This window comes from Callospermophilus lateralis, chromosome 2 (genome assembly GCF_048772815.1).
Source record: "Callospermophilus lateralis isolate mCalLat2 chromosome 2, mCalLat2.hap1, whole genome shotgun sequence".
Taxonomy (NCBI): domain Eukaryota; kingdom Metazoa; phylum Chordata; class Mammalia; order Rodentia; family Sciuridae; genus Callospermophilus; species Callospermophilus lateralis.
Window position 1 is genome coordinate 150637386 of NC_135306.1, and position 17364 is coordinate 150654749.

The 17364-nt window shown below is 36.1% G+C and overlaps 1 protein-coding gene across 2 annotated transcripts in view; it reads left to right on the top strand.

The window, feature by feature from the left end:
- Fchsd2 (FCH and double SH3 domains 2) overlaps window positions 1–17364 on the top strand; it is a 241908-nt gene that overhangs the window by 25455 nt on the left and 199089 nt on the right. The gene's annotated exons all lie outside the window — the stretch shown is intronic.

A 17364-nucleotide genomic window follows, 5' to 3' on the forward strand; every position in this document is an offset into this window, starting at 1 on the left:
ATTGAAATTGCATTAAATTTGTATAATGCTTTTGGGTAGTATTGTCATTTTGACAATATTTTTTTTTCTGCCTGTCCAAGAACAAGGGAGATCTTTCCATCTTCTAAAATCTCCTTTAATTTCTTTCTTTAGTGTTCTGTAGTTTTCATTGTTGCGATCTTTCACCTCTTCTGTTAGGTTGATTTCCAAGTATTTCTTTTTTTTTTTTTTTTTTGAGGCTACTGTAAATGGGGTGGTTTTCCTCATTTCCCTTTCAGAGGATTTGTCATTGAAAATGCCTTTGATTTATAGGTGTTGATTTTGTATCCTGCTACTTTGCTGAATTCATTTACTAGTTTTAGAAGTTTTCTGGTGGAATTTTTTGGGTCTTCTAGGTATAGAAACATATTGTCGGCAAATAGTGATAATTGGAGTTCTTCTTTTCCTATAAGTATGCCTTTAATTTCTTTCATCTGTCTAATTGCTCTGGCAATTGTTTCAAGAACTATGTTAAATAGAAGCAGTGAAAGAGGGCATCCCTGTCTTGTTCCAGTTTTTAGAGGGAATGCTTTCAATTTTTCTCCATTTAGAATGATGTTGGCCTGGGGCTTAGCATAGATAGCTTTTACAATGTTGAGCTATGTTCCTGTTATCCCTAGTTTTTCTAGTGTTTTGAACATGAAGGGGTACTGTATTTTGTCAAATGCTTTTTCTGTATGTATTGAGATGATGATATGATTCTTTAAGTCTATTGTTGTGATGAATTATATTTATTGATTTCCCTATGTTGGACCAACCTTGCATCTCTGGGATGAACCCCACTTGATTGTGGTGCACGATCTTTTTGATAAATTTTTGAATTTGATTTGCCAGAATTTTATTGAGAATTTTTGCATCTATGTTCATTAGAAATATTGGTCTGATGTTTTCTTTCTTGGATGTGTCTTTGGGCTGGGGATGTGGCTCAAGGGGTAGCACGCTTGCCTGGCGTGCGTGCGGCCCGAGTTCGATCCTCAGCACCACATACGAAACAAAGATGTTGTGTCTGCCGAAAAACTAAAAAATAAATGTTGAAAAAATTCTCTCTGTCTCTCTTAAAAAAAAAAAAAAAAAAAAAGAATGTGTCTTTGCCTGGTTTTGGAATCAGGGAGATATTGGCCTCATAGAATGAGTTTGGAAGTGCTCCCTCTTTTTCTATTTCCTGAAATAAATTGAAGACTATTGGTATTAGTTCTTTTTTAAAGAACTCAGCTGTGTATCCATCTGGTCCTGGGCTTTTCTTGTTTGGTAGGCTTCTGAAGGCATCTTCTATTTCATTGCTTGAAATTGATCTGTTTAAATTGTGTATATCATCCTGATTTAATTTAGGCTAATAATATGACTCTAGAAATTTGACAGTGCCTTCAGTATTTTCTATTTTACTGGAGTACAAGTTTTCAAAATAATTTCTAATTATCTTCTGTGTTTTTGTAGTTTCTGTTGTGATCATATTTCCTTTTTCACCACGTATGCTAATAATTTGAGTTTTCTTTCTACTTCTCTTTGTTAGCATGGCTAAGGGTTTGTCAATTTTATTTTTTCAAAGAACCAACTTTTTTGTTTTGTCAATTTTTTTAATTGTTTCTTTTGTTTCGATTTCATTGATTTCAGCTCTGATTTTAATTATTTCCTGTCTTCTACTGCTTTTGGTGTTGATTTGTTCTTCTTTTTCTAGGGCTTTGCCATGTAATGTTAAGTCATTTATTTGTTGACTTTTTTTTCTTTTAAGGAATGAACTCCATGCAATGAACTTTCCACTTAGTACAGCCTTCATAGTGTCCCAGAGATTTTGATATGTTATATCTGTGTTTTCATTCACCTCTCAGAATTTGTTATTTGAATATGTTAATTTGTAGCAGGCTTTTGTTTTTTATCTTATTGATTTCTGATCTCATTCCATTATTATCTTATAGAATGCGGGAGGGATAGTATCTTTACTTTTCTATATTTGCTAAGAGTTCTTTGTGGCATAATATATGGTCTATTTTAGAGAAGGGTCCATGTGCTGCTGAGAAGAAAGTTCATTTGTTCATTGAAGGATGAAATATTCTATATATGTCAGTTAAGTCTTAAGTTATTGATTTTATTATTGCGTTCTATAGTTTCTTTGTTCAGCTTTTGTTTGGATGATCTATCCAGTGGTGAAAGAGGTATGTTAAAGTTACCCAGAATTATTGTGTTATGGTCTGTTTGACTCCTGAACTTGAGAAGAATTTGTTTGATGAATGTAGATGCTTCATTGTTTGAGGCATATAAATTTATTATTGTTACATCTTGTTGATGAATGTTTCCCTTAAGCAGTATGAAATGTCCTTTTTTATCCCTTTTGATTAACTTTGACTTGAAGTCTATTTTAATATGAGGATGGAAACTCCTTCTTGCTTCTGCAGTCCATGTGAGTGATATGATTTTTCCCAACCTTTCACCTTCGGTCTGTGGATGTCTTTTCCTATAAGATAAATCTCTTGGAGGCAGCATATTGTTGTGTCTTTTTTTAAAATCCAGTCGCCAGTCTTTTGATTGGTGAGTTTAGGCCATTAACATTCAGGGTTATTATTGAGACATGATTTGTATTCCCAGCCATTTTTGTTTATGTTTGGTATTTAACTTGACTTGGCTTCTCCTTTGAGTAGTTTTTCCTTTAGTGTAATACCTCCCTTTGCTGATTTTCATTGTTGTTTTTCAATTCCTCTTCATGGAATATTTTGCTGAGGATTTTCTGTAGTGCAGGCTTTCGAGTTGTGAATTCTTTCAACTTTTGTTTATCATGGAAGGTTTTTGTTTCATCATCAAATCTGAAGCTTAATTTTGCTGGATATAAGATTCTTGGTTGGCATCCATTTTCTTTCAGAGCTTGATATATGTTGTTCCAGGATCTTCTAGCTTTCTGGGTCTGGGTTGAAAAATCTGCACATAATCTAATTGTTTCCCCCTATATGTAATCTGATTCCTTTCTCTTGTTGCTTTTAATATTCTGTCCTTATTCTGTATGTTAGACATTTTCATTATAATGTGCCTTGGTGTGGATTTGTTGTGGTTTTATACATCTGGCATCCTATAAGTCTCTTGAATTTGGTTTTCCAATTTATTCTTCATGTTTGGAAAGTTTTCAGATATTATTTTATTGAATAGATTGCTCATTCCTTTGGTTTGGAAATCTATTCCTTCTTCTATCCCAATAACTCTTAAATTTGGTCTTTTTATGTTATTCCATATTTCTTAAATGTTCTGCTCATGATTTCTTAACATTTTTACTGTATTGTCTACATTCTTTTCAAGATTATATATATTTTGTCTTCATTGTCTGAGGTCCTGTCTTCTGTTGATGATGCTTTCAATTGAACTTTTAATTTGGTTTATTGTTTCTTTCATTCAAGGATATCTGTTTGGTTTTTTTTAGAACCTCTATCTCCCTATTGAAGCAATCTTTTGCTTCCTATATTTGTTTATGTAGCTCTTTGTCAAAATGATCTTTTGCTGCCTGTATTTGCTGTCCTTTAATTTGCAGAACAATTTAATTAATGTACATCCTGAACTCCTTCTCTGTAATTTCTTCTACTGTGCTTGCCATGGATGCTGATAATGTGGTATCTTGATTTGTTTTGGGCACTTTCTTGCTTTGTCTTTTCATATTGCTTGTATGTCTTCCCTTCTAGCACTGTGGATCCAAGATGTTACCGTTTTATTTTATAGGCTTATAGTGCCCATGTAAGGATCCAATACCTCTCCTTTGAGGTGAAGGATAATGTTATTAGGGTGTATAAATAGTATACACCCTAAAAACAAATGTTTGGTATTAAGATTTTTATAGTTTGGTCACAGTATACAGAAATGGTGAATTCAATTATTATCTACAATATACTCAGTAGGTTTGTAAAAGGGTTTACAGTTTCTGATGGTGGACAAAGAACCAAGAGTGAGGAGTAGAAGGATATGCTGAGGAGGTAGGAGGTGAGGACATAGAGTTGTTAACTTAGGAAGTGTGAAAGAGAACTCTAAAGAGGAAGATTAGTAGCAGGAGAAGGGAGAGGAAGTAATTTTGGGTAGACAAGTAAGTGGGAAGACAGTAAGTAGAGTACATAAAATAAACACATATTTATTAAGAAAAATTTAAAAAAGTTAAAATAGTAGAAATTGGTGTGATAAAAGGGAAAAAAAAAAGAATATACAACACAGCTGTCACATTCTCTTCAGACATCCCAGTCTTCAAAATCCTAATTCATGCAAAGTACTTGGTTTCACAAACATTGAGGATATGAGGGCGGGAGAATAGAGAGGAAGAAGGAGGGGGAAAAAAGTCTGGAAAGAAGAAACAAGGATTGTTTTGGTTGGAGATCTGTATCTTTCCTGCTTCCCTTCTCATCCAATAGGTGGGGTTGTCTGTTGTTAGCTGGTATCTCCCCCCTCAGGATGGTAATGAGGGTGTCACTGTGCAGGGGTATGGGCTGTCTTACAGAGGGAAGAGTTAGAAACTGGGTATCTGGCCAGCCAGAGTTCCAAACTAGGAGTTTCCCCCAAAGAAGATGGTGATGAAGGTGGCCCAAGATGGAGGCCCCTGCTTTCAGCGGTGGGCTGTTGGGTCAGGTTGGGGGAGCTGAGCCATGGTGTTGGATGATGAGTTCATAGATGAGCTTTGTGGCGTGCAGTGTGTGACTGTCGGCTGACTTCAGAGCCTGTGTGAAGTTCTTGGGTGCAGGCAGGCTACTGCATGTAGGGAACTATCTCTGCTGCTGCAGAGTCCCAAGATGGCGGCGACCCGGGGACCCCCATGTGGGTAGATGGGGGTCCACCCAGGAGAGGCAACTGGAGTTCCTGCATGTGGGAAACTGCCAGGTGTCCTGCATGGGAGTGGCCTTGGTGATTTCTGCTTGGGTGTGTGGCCGAAAGTTCTGTGCAGGTGTTGATGGTGCCGGCTCAGGTACCCCATAGTCCTTCGTGGGCGAGTAGTTGGGAGACCTACTCTGATGCTGTGGACTGGAACCTGGTGGCCATGATTTCTGCACGGGAGCAGGAATATCACTTGCAGAGAAGCAGTATTCTTAATACTGAGTCCCAGGTCACTGAGCAACCCAGAATGCTGCTTCCCTCTGGCATGCCATCTTGGATCCCCAGTGAACCTTAGTTTTTATTTGCCTGTACACATCTCAGGATATGGATTTTATTCATTTTTCAAAAGAATATTGATCAGATCAGAGAGATTAACTCAGGCCAAATTTAGGATTTTAGCAGTTTCTTTTGATGGTGCTGAGGGCCCTTTTGATGTGGCATTTCATGGTGAAAAGGTAGAAGGGCAAAAAGCAAGGGAGAATGGCCCAAATCACCCTCTTATCAGCATTCCCCACCCAATCCCTGGGTATTGGGGATTGAACCATGGCTCTGTGCAGGCTAGGCACCCTTTTATGGTGGTATTAGTCCCATCCATGAGTGCAGAGCCCTTATGGCCTAATGGCTTCTTAAAAGTTCCACATCTTTTTTATATTTATTTTTTAGTTTTAGGTGGACACAATATCTTATTTTTATGTGGTGCTGATGATCTACCCCAGTGCCTCATGCATGCTAGGTGAGCATTCTACCTTTGAGCCACAAACCTCAGCCCCAAGGTCCCACATCTTAATACTGTTAAAATAGCATTTTCATTTCAGCGAGTTTTGGAGGTGAGAGGGGGCAAACTAAATTGCTGAGAGTGGCTTTGAATTTGGGATCCTCCTGCCTTAGCCCTCTGAGTTCCTAGGATTGGAGGTGTGCACCACCATATCTAGCTCCTTTTGTTTGTTTGTATTTGGGTACTGGGGATTGAACCCAGTGGCACTTGGCCACTGAGCCACATCCACAAGTTTTTTTTATATTTTAGTTAGAGAAGGGGTCTCACTGACTTGCTTAACACCTTGGTGTTGCAGAGGCTGGCTTTGAACTCAAACCTCCTGTCTCAGTCTCCTGAGATGCTGGGATTACAGGCATGTGCCACTGCACCCAGCTGTTTGTTTTTTCAGACAAGGCTCTCTCTATGTTGCCTAGGCAGATCTCAAATTCATGGACTCAGAAAATTTTCCTGTCTCAGCTTCCCATGTAGTTGAGCTGCAGGCATGCTTGACCAGTGTTTATTATTTTTATGGCTGAATAATATTCCATTTTATTTTATGAATATATTTCATCTTGTTTATTCATTGATTTGTTGAGGTGTTTAGATTGTTGAGTAATTTTTTGTTGTTGTTGTTGGTACTGGGGTTTTAATCTAGGGATGGTCTACCACTGAACTATATTCCCAGCCCTTTTTGTTTTTCTATTTTGAAACAGGGTCTTGATAAATTGCCCAGGTTGGCAAAGCAGTATATATATTCTTTTCAGGTACATTTAGAATATTTTCCAGAATAGATCATGAGTTAGGCTGAAAACAATTATCAATATATATATAAAGATCAAAATTATACACAGTATGTTTTCTGTCTATAATGGATAAAGCTAGAAATCAATAGAATGAAAACTGGAAATTTTCAAGAAAGTAAATAACACACACTTAAACAACTAGTGGGTCAAAGAAGAAGTCTTGGGCAAATTATAAAATAAGACAAATGAAAATAAAAACATACCAAACTTATGGTATGCTGTGAAAGCAGTACTGCGGGGAATTTTATAGCTGTAAATGCCTGTGTTAAGAAAGAAGAAGGATTACCAGATGTGGTGGCATACTCCTCTAATCTGAGTGACATGAGAGGCTGAGGCAGGATGATCCTTTTGCAATTTAGTAAGGCTCTGAGCAACTTAGTGAAACCTTGTCTTAAAATGAAAAGGACTGAGGATGTGGCTCAGTGGTTAAGCACCTATGGGTTCAATCCCTGGTACCAAAAAACCAAACCAAATCAAACAAAAACTCAGTTCAAAACAATCTAACTGTAGGCCCTAAGAAACAAGAAAAAAGGCAAACTAAACCCCAAGCAAGAAGAAAATAATAAAGACTAGAGATGAATGAAATAGAGAATAGAAAAATTTCAGAGATAGAGAACAGAAAAACAATGAAAAAAATCAGTGAAAATAGATTTGGTTCTTTGAAAAGATCACCAAATTGACATATCCTTAGCTAGATTTAGCAAGAGAGAGAAGATGCAAATAGATATCAGACAAAAAAGTGGGGATGGTACCTGACAGAAATTGAAAGGATTGTTAGAGAATACTGTGAACAGTGTTCTCTCGAAAGTTAGATAATCTAGATGCAATGGACAGTTTCATAGAAACATGCAAATTGAAACAAAAGAAATAGAGATCGAATCTGTAATTTAAAAAACCTTCCACGAAAGACATATCTAATCCTAGGTGTCTTCTCTGGTATATTCTACCAAACAGATTAAGAATGAATACCAACCTTACTCAAGTACTTCTAAAAAATAAAACAAGAGGGAATACTTCCCAACATGTTCTATGAAGCCATCATTATTACCCTGATACCAAATTCCAACAAAGATATGAGAAGAAAACTATAGGCTATATCCTTTATGAATATATATGCAAAAATTAATAAAGTACTGTACCAGGAAACCAAATCCAACAACAGGTTAAAAGGACATACGTCATAGCCAAGTAAAGTTTATTCTATGAATGCAAAGGAGATTCAGAATAAAAAAATTAGTTATTAAATTTACCATATTAATAGAATAAAGGAAAAAAAACCCCACATGATTATCATAATAGAGGCAGGGAAAGCATTTGATAAAATAAGCACTCTTGGGGTTGGGGTTGTGGCTTAATGGTAGAGTGCTTGCCTAGCATATGTGGGGCACTGGATTTGATTCTCAGCACCACATATAAACAAATAAATGAATAAAAGTCCATCAATAACTAATAAAAACTAAAAACAAATAAGCATTCTTTCATGATAAAGAGAGTCAGCAAACTAGAAATAGAAGGAAACTTCCTTAACATGTTGAAGGACACACTCCCACAAATATTATCATACTCAATGGTGACAATGAGCCTTTTTAAAAAATATTTATTTTTTAGGTGTAGGTGGACACAATGCCTTTATTTTATTTACCTATTTTTATATGGTGCTGAGGATTGAACACAGGGCCTTGCATGTGCTAGGCGAGCGCTCTACTACTGAGCCACAGCCCTGGCCCCCAGACTGAGTCTTTCCCTCCAAAATCAAGAAGACGACAAAGATGTACATTTTCACTGCTATTCTCTTGTGCTTTGATATTCTATCTGAATGTGGTATTTGCTTCATTAATTTTTAAAAATTAAGTTTAAAAATTCATTTGAGGGCTGGGATTGTGGCTCAGCGGTAGCACACTTGCCTGGCATGTGTGAGGCACTGGGTTCAATTCTCAGCACCATATATAAATAAATAAATAAAGGTCTATCAACAACTAAAAACAAAACAAAACAAAAAAATAAAAAAAATTATTTGAAATATTTGATTACACATTATTCTATCTGCTCCACAGTGGCTTTTTCCTCATGAATGTCCTTTGTCTACCAAGTTTTTCTGTTTTTTTTTCCTTCTTTAAAAATTTTTATTTGTGTAGATCTAGTTTCTTCCTTATTTTTGGCAGTTTTTCTTAAATGAGGAGGTTTTAAAGTTTTAGATGGGCACAATGCCTTTATTTAATTTATTTATTTTTAAGTGTGTTGCTGAGGATCAAATCCAGAGCCTCCCATGTGCTAGGCAAGTGCTTTGTCTCTGAGCTACAGCCCAGCCCTCTCTAATTTTCTTTATGAACAGTGTTACACATGTGAGTTTTAAACTCCACAGCCCATCTGTGAAGATGGGTGCTTCAGGGTTGCTCACAGCACAGTTTCTTTTTGTCCCACTGGCAGTCTAGTTTGTGCCAGCCTGGCTTGTTTGTGTGATTCCTAATTTAGTTTTGCCTCTTCTACTTCTTCAAACTGTGAACACGGAAGCTCTCTGTGCCAGCCTATGTTCCCTGTATTTGTTGTTGTAAATGCTAAATTTAAGTTTTATATGTACCTCAGGAAATGTGTTTGAAGAAATGTACTCCCCCTTTTCATTTGGGGTTTTGGAGGCCTCATGTCTTATCTTTTTCTTCCTTCTTCAGGTTCTCTCTCCTTTTGGCATATTTCCCACTTAAGTTATATGACTCCTAGTTTTATTAGAGATCATCTTTCTTACTCTGTTGGTTTGAGATGATTTCTCAGAGAAGGAGGTGGGGATTCTCACTTTTCTCTGTCCTTTAAGATCAGAAGTACTTGAAATGATTTTTTTTTTCTTTCCACTAATACTGGGAACAAATCCAGGGGTACTTTTCCACTGTTACACCCCCAGCTCTTTTTACTTTTTATTACTTATTTTGAGGCAGGGTCTCATTAAGTTGCTGAGTCCGGCCTCAGGTTTATAATCTTCCTTTAGCCTATTGAGTAACTGGGATTACAAGTGTGTCACTGCTCTTGGCTTTTTAAAAATGTATTTTTTTGCTAGTACTTTGTATGTTCATTTAGTGAAAATGTTTAAGCTGGATTAAACTTTGTAATTACAAACTTCAAGAGTATAATATTTTCACCTATTTAACAAATGCTTCAATAGCATTTGCCATGTGTCAAGTGTGTTCCAACCACTTTATTAATAAGTACTCATTTAATTCTCATAATTTTTTTATGAGGTAGATGTTCTTTTTATTTCCATTTGATTGATAGGAAAACTAACTCGCCTGATAAATAAGAATAGTTTCTACTCATTTTATGAGAGGAGCATTTGTTGATCTTGTCATCATCTGTTTATACCTTCTGCTAATGAATCCTTTAAAAGAAGTGTCCTTGTCTTATTCATCTTTATCCAAGCATACCTTGTTTTATTGTATTTGGAGAGTATTGCATTTTTAATAACTTGAAAGTTTGTGACAGTCAAATCAAGTAAGTCTGTCAGTGCCATATTTCTAACATCTTTTGCTCACTCTGTGTTTCTGGATCACATTTTAGTAATTCTTGAAATATTTCAAACTTTTTCATGAGTATCATTATTTCTGTTATAGTGGTCATTGATATTATTATTGCAATTGGTTTGAGGTGCTGTGAACTCTACCTATATAAGATGGGGAACGTAATACATAAATGCTGTGTGGGTTTTGACTATTTCACTGACCAATCAGTGCCCCACCTCTCTCCCACTCTTCAGGACTCCCTATACTCTGAGACACAGCAATATTGAAATTAGCTAGTTATTAATCCTTCAAATGGCCTCTAAGTTCTCAGTGAAAGGAAGAGTTGCATGTGTTTCACTTTTTTTTTTTTTTTGCAGTATTAGGGATCAAACCCAGAACTTTGTGCATGCTAGGCAAATACTCTACTTCTGAGCTATAACCCAGCCCTGTGTCTCATTTTGAATCAAAAGTGAAATGATTAAGAAATGATTAAGCTTAGTGAGGAAGGCATATCAAAAGTTGAGATAGGCTGAAAATACGTCTCTTGTGCTGAACAGTTAGCCAAGTTGTGAATGCAAAGGAAAAATTTTTGAAGGAAATTGAAAATTGCTACTCCAGTGAACACACATAAGATAAGAAGTGAAACAGCCTTATTGTTTATATGGGAAAAGTTTCAGTGATTTGGATAGAAGATAAAACAGCCACAACATTCTTGAAAGTTAAAGCTTTAAGAGCCAGGCCCTCAGTGTCCTCAATTCAGCTAGGGCCAAGAGGTGAGGGAGCTGAAGAAGGAAAGTTTACAAATAGCAGAGGCTGATTCATGAGATTTAAGGAAAAATGTGCAAAGTGAAGCAGTGGGTGCCAGTGCAGAAGCTGCAGCAGGTTATTTAGGAGACCTAGCTAAAGATAATTGATGACAGTGATTACACTAAAAAACAGATTGTTTCTGTTTGTGTGTGCTGAAGATTGAACCCAGAAGATCTTTATCACTGAACCATATTCCCAGCCCTTTTTTTAATTTTTTATTTTGAGACAGAGTCTCACTTAGTTGCTTAGGGCCTTGCTAAGTTTCTGAGGCTGGTTTGGAACTTGTGATCCTCCTGCCTCAGCCTGTAGAGTTGCTGGGATTAAGGTGTGCACCACTTCCCAGCGCCTAAGCAGCAGATTTTTAATATTAAAAACAGCCTTATATTGGAAGAAGATGCCATTTAGTACTTTAATAACTAGAGAAGAGAAGTCAATCCCTGAATTCCTGGCTGTGGAGGACAGGCTTACTAAAGCAACTGGTGACTTTAACTTGAAGCCAGTGCTCATTTACCATTCTGAAAATCCTGGATTCTTACACTAATCTACTCTGCCTGTTTCTTATAAATGGAACATCGAAGCGTGATTGACAGCACAGCTTTTTATAACATGATTTACTGAATATTTTAAGCCTATTGTTGAGACCTACTGCTTAGATAAAAAAAACACTTCTTTGAAAGTATTACTGCTCATTGACAATGCTCCTGGTCACCCAAGAGCTCTGGTAGACATGTACAAGGTTAATGTTCTTTTCATGCCTGCTAACATCATCTGTTCTGCAGCCAATGATTTAAGAAATGCATTTCATAGGCTATCAATGCCATAGACAGTGATTCCTGTGATGATGGATTTTGGTAAAGTAAATTGAAAACCTGTAAAATATTCACTATTCTAAATGTCATTAAGAACATTGGTGATTTATGGGAGAAGGTAAAAAATATCCACAGTAACAGGAACTTGGAAGAAATTGATTCCAGTTCCTCATGAATTACTTCAAGGGGTTAAAACTTGAGTGGAGAAGAGGAAGTAAGTGGAAAGTGATGGAAATAGCATGAAAACTAGGATTATAAGTGCATCCTGAAGATGTGACTAAATTGATACAACCTCATGATAAAATTTTAATGAATAATGAGTTATGATAAGAGAAAGTGGTTTTTTAGGTAGAATCTACTCTTGGTGAAGATGCTGTGAACATTGTTGAAATCACAACAATAAATTTAGAATATACATAAATATGGTTGATAAAGCAACAATAGGGTTTAAGAGGCTTTATTCTAATTTTGAAAGAAATTCTCCTGTAGTTAAAATGTTATCAAACAGCATTGCATGCTATAGAGAAATCTTCTATGGAAGGAAGAATCCATTGATACGTCAAATTTCATTGTTGTCTTATTTTAAGAAAGTGCCTTTGACTCCCAGCATCACCATAAAAAAGAAAAAAAAAATTGCCATAGCCATACCAGACTTCAGGAGCCACCATCCTGATTGCTAAGCGGGTATTGATATTGAGGCAAGATCCTCTTTTGGCAAAAAAAATTATGACTTGCTTAATCAATTATGACACTCAAATGATTGTTATAATTTTTTAACAATACTTAAAATAAAGGTATGTCTATTTTTGAGACATAATGCTATTGCATACATGATGAAATCCAGCATATTGGAATCCAGTAAACTCAATTTTCTTATTTATTGGGAAAACAAAAGTTGTGTATGACTTGCTTTATTGCAATATTCTGTTTATTATAATGGTCTGAAATCAAATCTCTAATATCTCTGAGGTATGACTCAGTGCATATTTGTAAATAGATGGAATCCAGAAGGTATTCAGTGGGTGTTGGTGGTGAATTAAGATATTTTAAATTAAGTGCCAAATAATTTGCTGTCTTCCAAACCTGTTTAATTTTAGTTGCTTATTCTGCTTGCTTTGTTTAAAAAAATTTTTTTTCAAGTAATCATTTTAATGGCCATTTAAAAACAGCCACTGTATTGTAAAGATTTCTTTTTGAAAGTGTTATCAGTGTGGTGATATATAAGCACTAGTTCCCTTATCTCTACTTGCTGCCCAAGTGTTATAATATTTAATCAATGTCATTTGTTAAATAATAGGTTAACTAACTCCGTGTAGCATCATGTAGTATTTCATTTGTTTTTATTGCCAAGTTTAATTCCTTTATAAATTATATCACTGTTTATTCATTGTCTCTTTGATGGACAACTGCACTATTTATGATTAAAGGTGTTATAAATGTTTTTTGTACAAGTGCTTGTGTGGATACTGTTTTTATTTCTCTTAGGAATACCTGGTACTGGAATTGCTGTGACAAGATAGATACAGGTTCACTGATTATAGGTGCACGCCTGTAATCCCAGCGACTCAGGAGACCAAGGCAGGAGGATCACAAATTTGAGCCCAGCCTCAGCAATTTAGCAAGGCCTTAAGCAGCTTAGTGAGACCCTGTTTCAGAATAAAAAACAAAAACGGCTGGGGATGTGGCTTAATGTTAAAGCACCTTTGGAGTCAGTCCCCAGTAAAATAAACAAATAGGTACATAGATAGATACAGGTTTAATTATATAATAAGTGCCAGACTTTTCCCCAAAGCAGTTTTGCCATTTTTACATTCCTAACAGTGACATGTTAGGGTTTTATTGCACTTCATCTTCACTGATTTTTTTTTTATAGTTATAATCTTTAATTTTAGTGGATATGTTTATTTTTAATGTTAATTATTATGATTATTGATACCACATATCTACTACTATCACTCATAATTTGAACATTCTTAGCTGTTTATCTTGGTAATGAAGTTTTTTTTAAAATTTTTATTATTGGGTGTTCAAAACATTACATAGTTCTTTTTTTTTTTTTTTTAAATTTTAATATTTACTTTTTAGTTTTCGGCGGACACAACATCTTTGTTTGTATGTGGTGCTGAGGATCGAACCCGGGCCGCACGCATGCCAGGCGAGCGCGCTACCGCTTGAGCCACATCCCCATCCCTACATAGTTCTTGACATATCATATTTCATACATTTGATTCAAGTGGGTTATGAACTTGGTAATGAAGTTAATGGGTTCATTACAGAGTTAGGGAGTACTCAATTCTGACACCAAGTATAAATTTGTTAGTCCCTAAGTCTGCCCCTTCACTACTCTGATACCAACTGCAGGTTAGGAGTCTTTAAGACTGCTTTTACTCTGGGTGTGGTGGGGCACACCTGTAATTGCAGTGGCTCGGAAGGCTGAGGCAGGAGAATCATGGGTTCAAAGCCACCCTCAACAAAAGCCAGGCGCTAAGCAACTCAGTGAGACCCTATCTCTAAATAAAATACAAAATAGGGCTGGATGTGACTCAGTGGCTGAATGCTCCTGAGTTCAATCCCTAATCCCCGCCCCCCCCAAAAAAACACTTTTACTTCTGACATACCTTACAAGTTTGGAGGCCTCAAGATCACCTCAGATTTTATTATTTGTTAGAACTCTAAGAGCTAACAGAAAATTTACTCAATTTTGTCTTATTTTAGTGAAAGGATTGTGTTTAACATTAGCCAAGGGAAAAGGTGCCTTATGTAGGATTTAAGAGAGTTCCAGTCACAGATTCTAGTTGTCCTCTTGCTGTAGACTTGACACAGTGCTTACTTCTTGAGCAACAGTGCATGACAATATGTGCAGAGTACTGTCAGTTAAAGAAGCTTATCTGAGCCATGGTGTGCAGAGTTTATATTGGGGTTCAGTCTCCTAGACATGATTGACCACTTATGTTGTTGACCTTAGTCTCTAGTCTGTCCAGAGGTTGAGCTGATACTGTGTGGCACAAAGCCATCCCAACAGCCCCAGTAAATCACATTGTTAGTATAGACTATTTGGAATTGCCCAAGGTCCCCACGTAAATAAAAACACTCTTATCAGGCAGTATATTCCAAGGATTTGTAGCTTACTTCCAGAAACCAAAGACAAAGAGGCCAGACCTCTCTTTTGGCACAGTTAATCTTTTACTGCACATTCATCTATCCTCTTTGTTTTTTTAAAGCTAAAATATGCAAAATGATTGAATTAAAATGGTTACAATCTGTGACTAAGTTAAGAAACGTAACTGGCTCATGTGGATATAGACTGGGATCTTGATTCTTTTACAAAAAATTTTGTCAGTACTAGGGATTGAACCCAGGGTTTTGTGCATGCCAGCCAAGTGCTCTACTATTGAGCTGTATCCCCAGTCTATGCTGTTGCTCTGCCTGTCTCAGGAGCTAACCTACTGAGCTATTTATTTATTTATTTATTTAGATACTGGGCATTGAACCTGATGGTGCTTAACCATTGAGCCATATTCCCAGCCCTTTTTAAATATTTTAATTTAGAGATAGAGTCTCACTAAGTTGCTCAAGGCGTTGCTGAGTTGCTGAGGCTGGCTTCGAACTTGGAATCCTCCTGCCTCCTGAGCTGCTGGGATTACAGGCACATACCACTGCACGTGACCCTATTGAACTCTTTAATCCAAATTTATGAAGATTGTGAAACCTGATGACATAGTTTTTGTTTTTTAATTCAGCAGACATTGAACTTCTGCAATGTTCAGGCACTGTGCTACACATATAAATACTAATATACAAAGTATATTCATTGCTTTTAGCTCCTCAGTCAAGTCAGAGACAGTTGATAATCAAAGCAGGTGCTTATGTTGGAAGTTGCTTATGTTGAAGTTGCTGGAGTTTTGATTTGCATTTCTCTAATTTCTAGAGATGATGAACCTTTTTAAAAATATTGTTGATTTATTGTATATCCTCTTTTGAGAAGTATCTGTTCAGGTCCTTGGCCCATTTATTGATTGGGTTATTAGTTTTTTTTTGGTGTTTAGCTTTTTGAGTTCTTTATATACCCTAGAGATTAGTGCTCTATCTGATGTGTGAGGGGTAAAAATTTGCTCCCAAGCTGTAGGCTATCTCTTTTTGAGTTCTTTATATACCCTAGAGATTAGTGCTCTATCTGATGTGTGAGGGGTAAAAATTTGCTCCCAAGCTGTAGGCTATCTATTCACCTCACAGATTGTTTCTTTTGCTGAGAAAAAACTTTTTAGTTTGATTCCATCCCATTTATTGATTCTTGGTTTTAATTCTTGCGCTATAGGGTCTTTTTTTTTAGAGAGAATTTTAATATTTATTTTTTAGTTTTTGGTGGATACAACATCTTTATTTTTGTATGTGGTGCTGAGGACCGAACCTAGGCTGCACGCATGCCAGGCGAGCGCGCTACCGCTTGAGCCACATCCCCAGCCCCTATAGGAGTCTTTTTAAGGAGGTTGGGACCTAATTTTGAGATAGGATTCTTGCTAAATTGCTGAGGCTGTCCTCAAACTTGCAATCCTCCTGAGTAATTAGGGTTACAGACTTGTTTCACCATGCCCTGCTAATATTATTGGTAGTTAATAATAATAAAAATTCATGAGTCTTTAGGTTTAGTTAAAGGGAGACTTTTCCTTTTGTTATTTTTAATATTAAAAATTGGTTATTAACTCAAAACAAATATAGAAAGATCTTGAATAGTTATTTCTTTTCTTTTTTTTAATATTTATTTTTTAAGTTTTAGGTGGACACAATATCTTTATTTTACATTTACTTGGTGCTGAGGATTGAACCCAGTGCCTCGTGCATGCTAGACGTGCAGTCTACCACTGAGCCACAACCCCAGCCCCAATAGTTAACATTTCTTAACAGTCATTAGGGAAATTGAGATAATTTTTCAAGTGGTGTTTTGACTTTTTGCTCTTTTTTTTTTAATGTTCTAGCTCACTATCATCCTCTTTTTTGTTCTTTTTACTCTTTCTTTTCTCTGCTTACTCTTATATCCCTGCCTTAGTGCAATGAAGATTATTTGTTTTGTTTTATGAGAACTTTTATGTATAGAGCAAAATTTGACATAAGCCAGGCTTAGTATTTCAGATTTTCTTATATTTTATTTAGGTGATGACTCCCACAATTAAAAATATACTCATTAATTTGAGTTGAAATAGAAATGTGTGTGTGTGTGTGTGTGTGTGTATGGTGTTTCATTGGCTGTAGGGATTTTAATAGCACAGGTTCTTGGCACATAGCAGAGAAGTCTTTAAACTCAGAATATTCAAGGTAAATTATCAATATCATCACATTTTATTTATCATTCAATGCCTCAATTTGTAAAGTACACTATTATTTTATGTACCACTAAAATAGGAGAAAATACTGCTAATCATAATTAAAAGGGAAATACCAGTATTATAAATTTTAAAGTCAGGGTTTCACTTTGTTGCCCAGTGTGGCCTCAAACTGTTGAGCTCAAGCGATCCTTCAGCTTCAACCTCTCAAGTAGTCAAGACTACAGGTGCTTTCTACTGTGCCTGTCCATAAATATTAATACATAAAAAGTGTGAATCTTAGTAAATCTGTGAAATTACGCACATATGGAAACTATGCTTCCATTTTTACCACAACTTGTAGTAATTTTGTACTTCGATCAAAATTTGATTTTCACTTTTTCTGTATTTCCCTCTATGTTGGTTGTTAAATTCAGTAAACAATTTCATCCCTTTCGAAGTCATTCTTATAATAATAGCTAACATTTATATAGGATTTACTGTGTGCTCGACACTATTTAGTGTACTTTTTATATTTTAGATAACTAAGTTTTAAAGTATTCT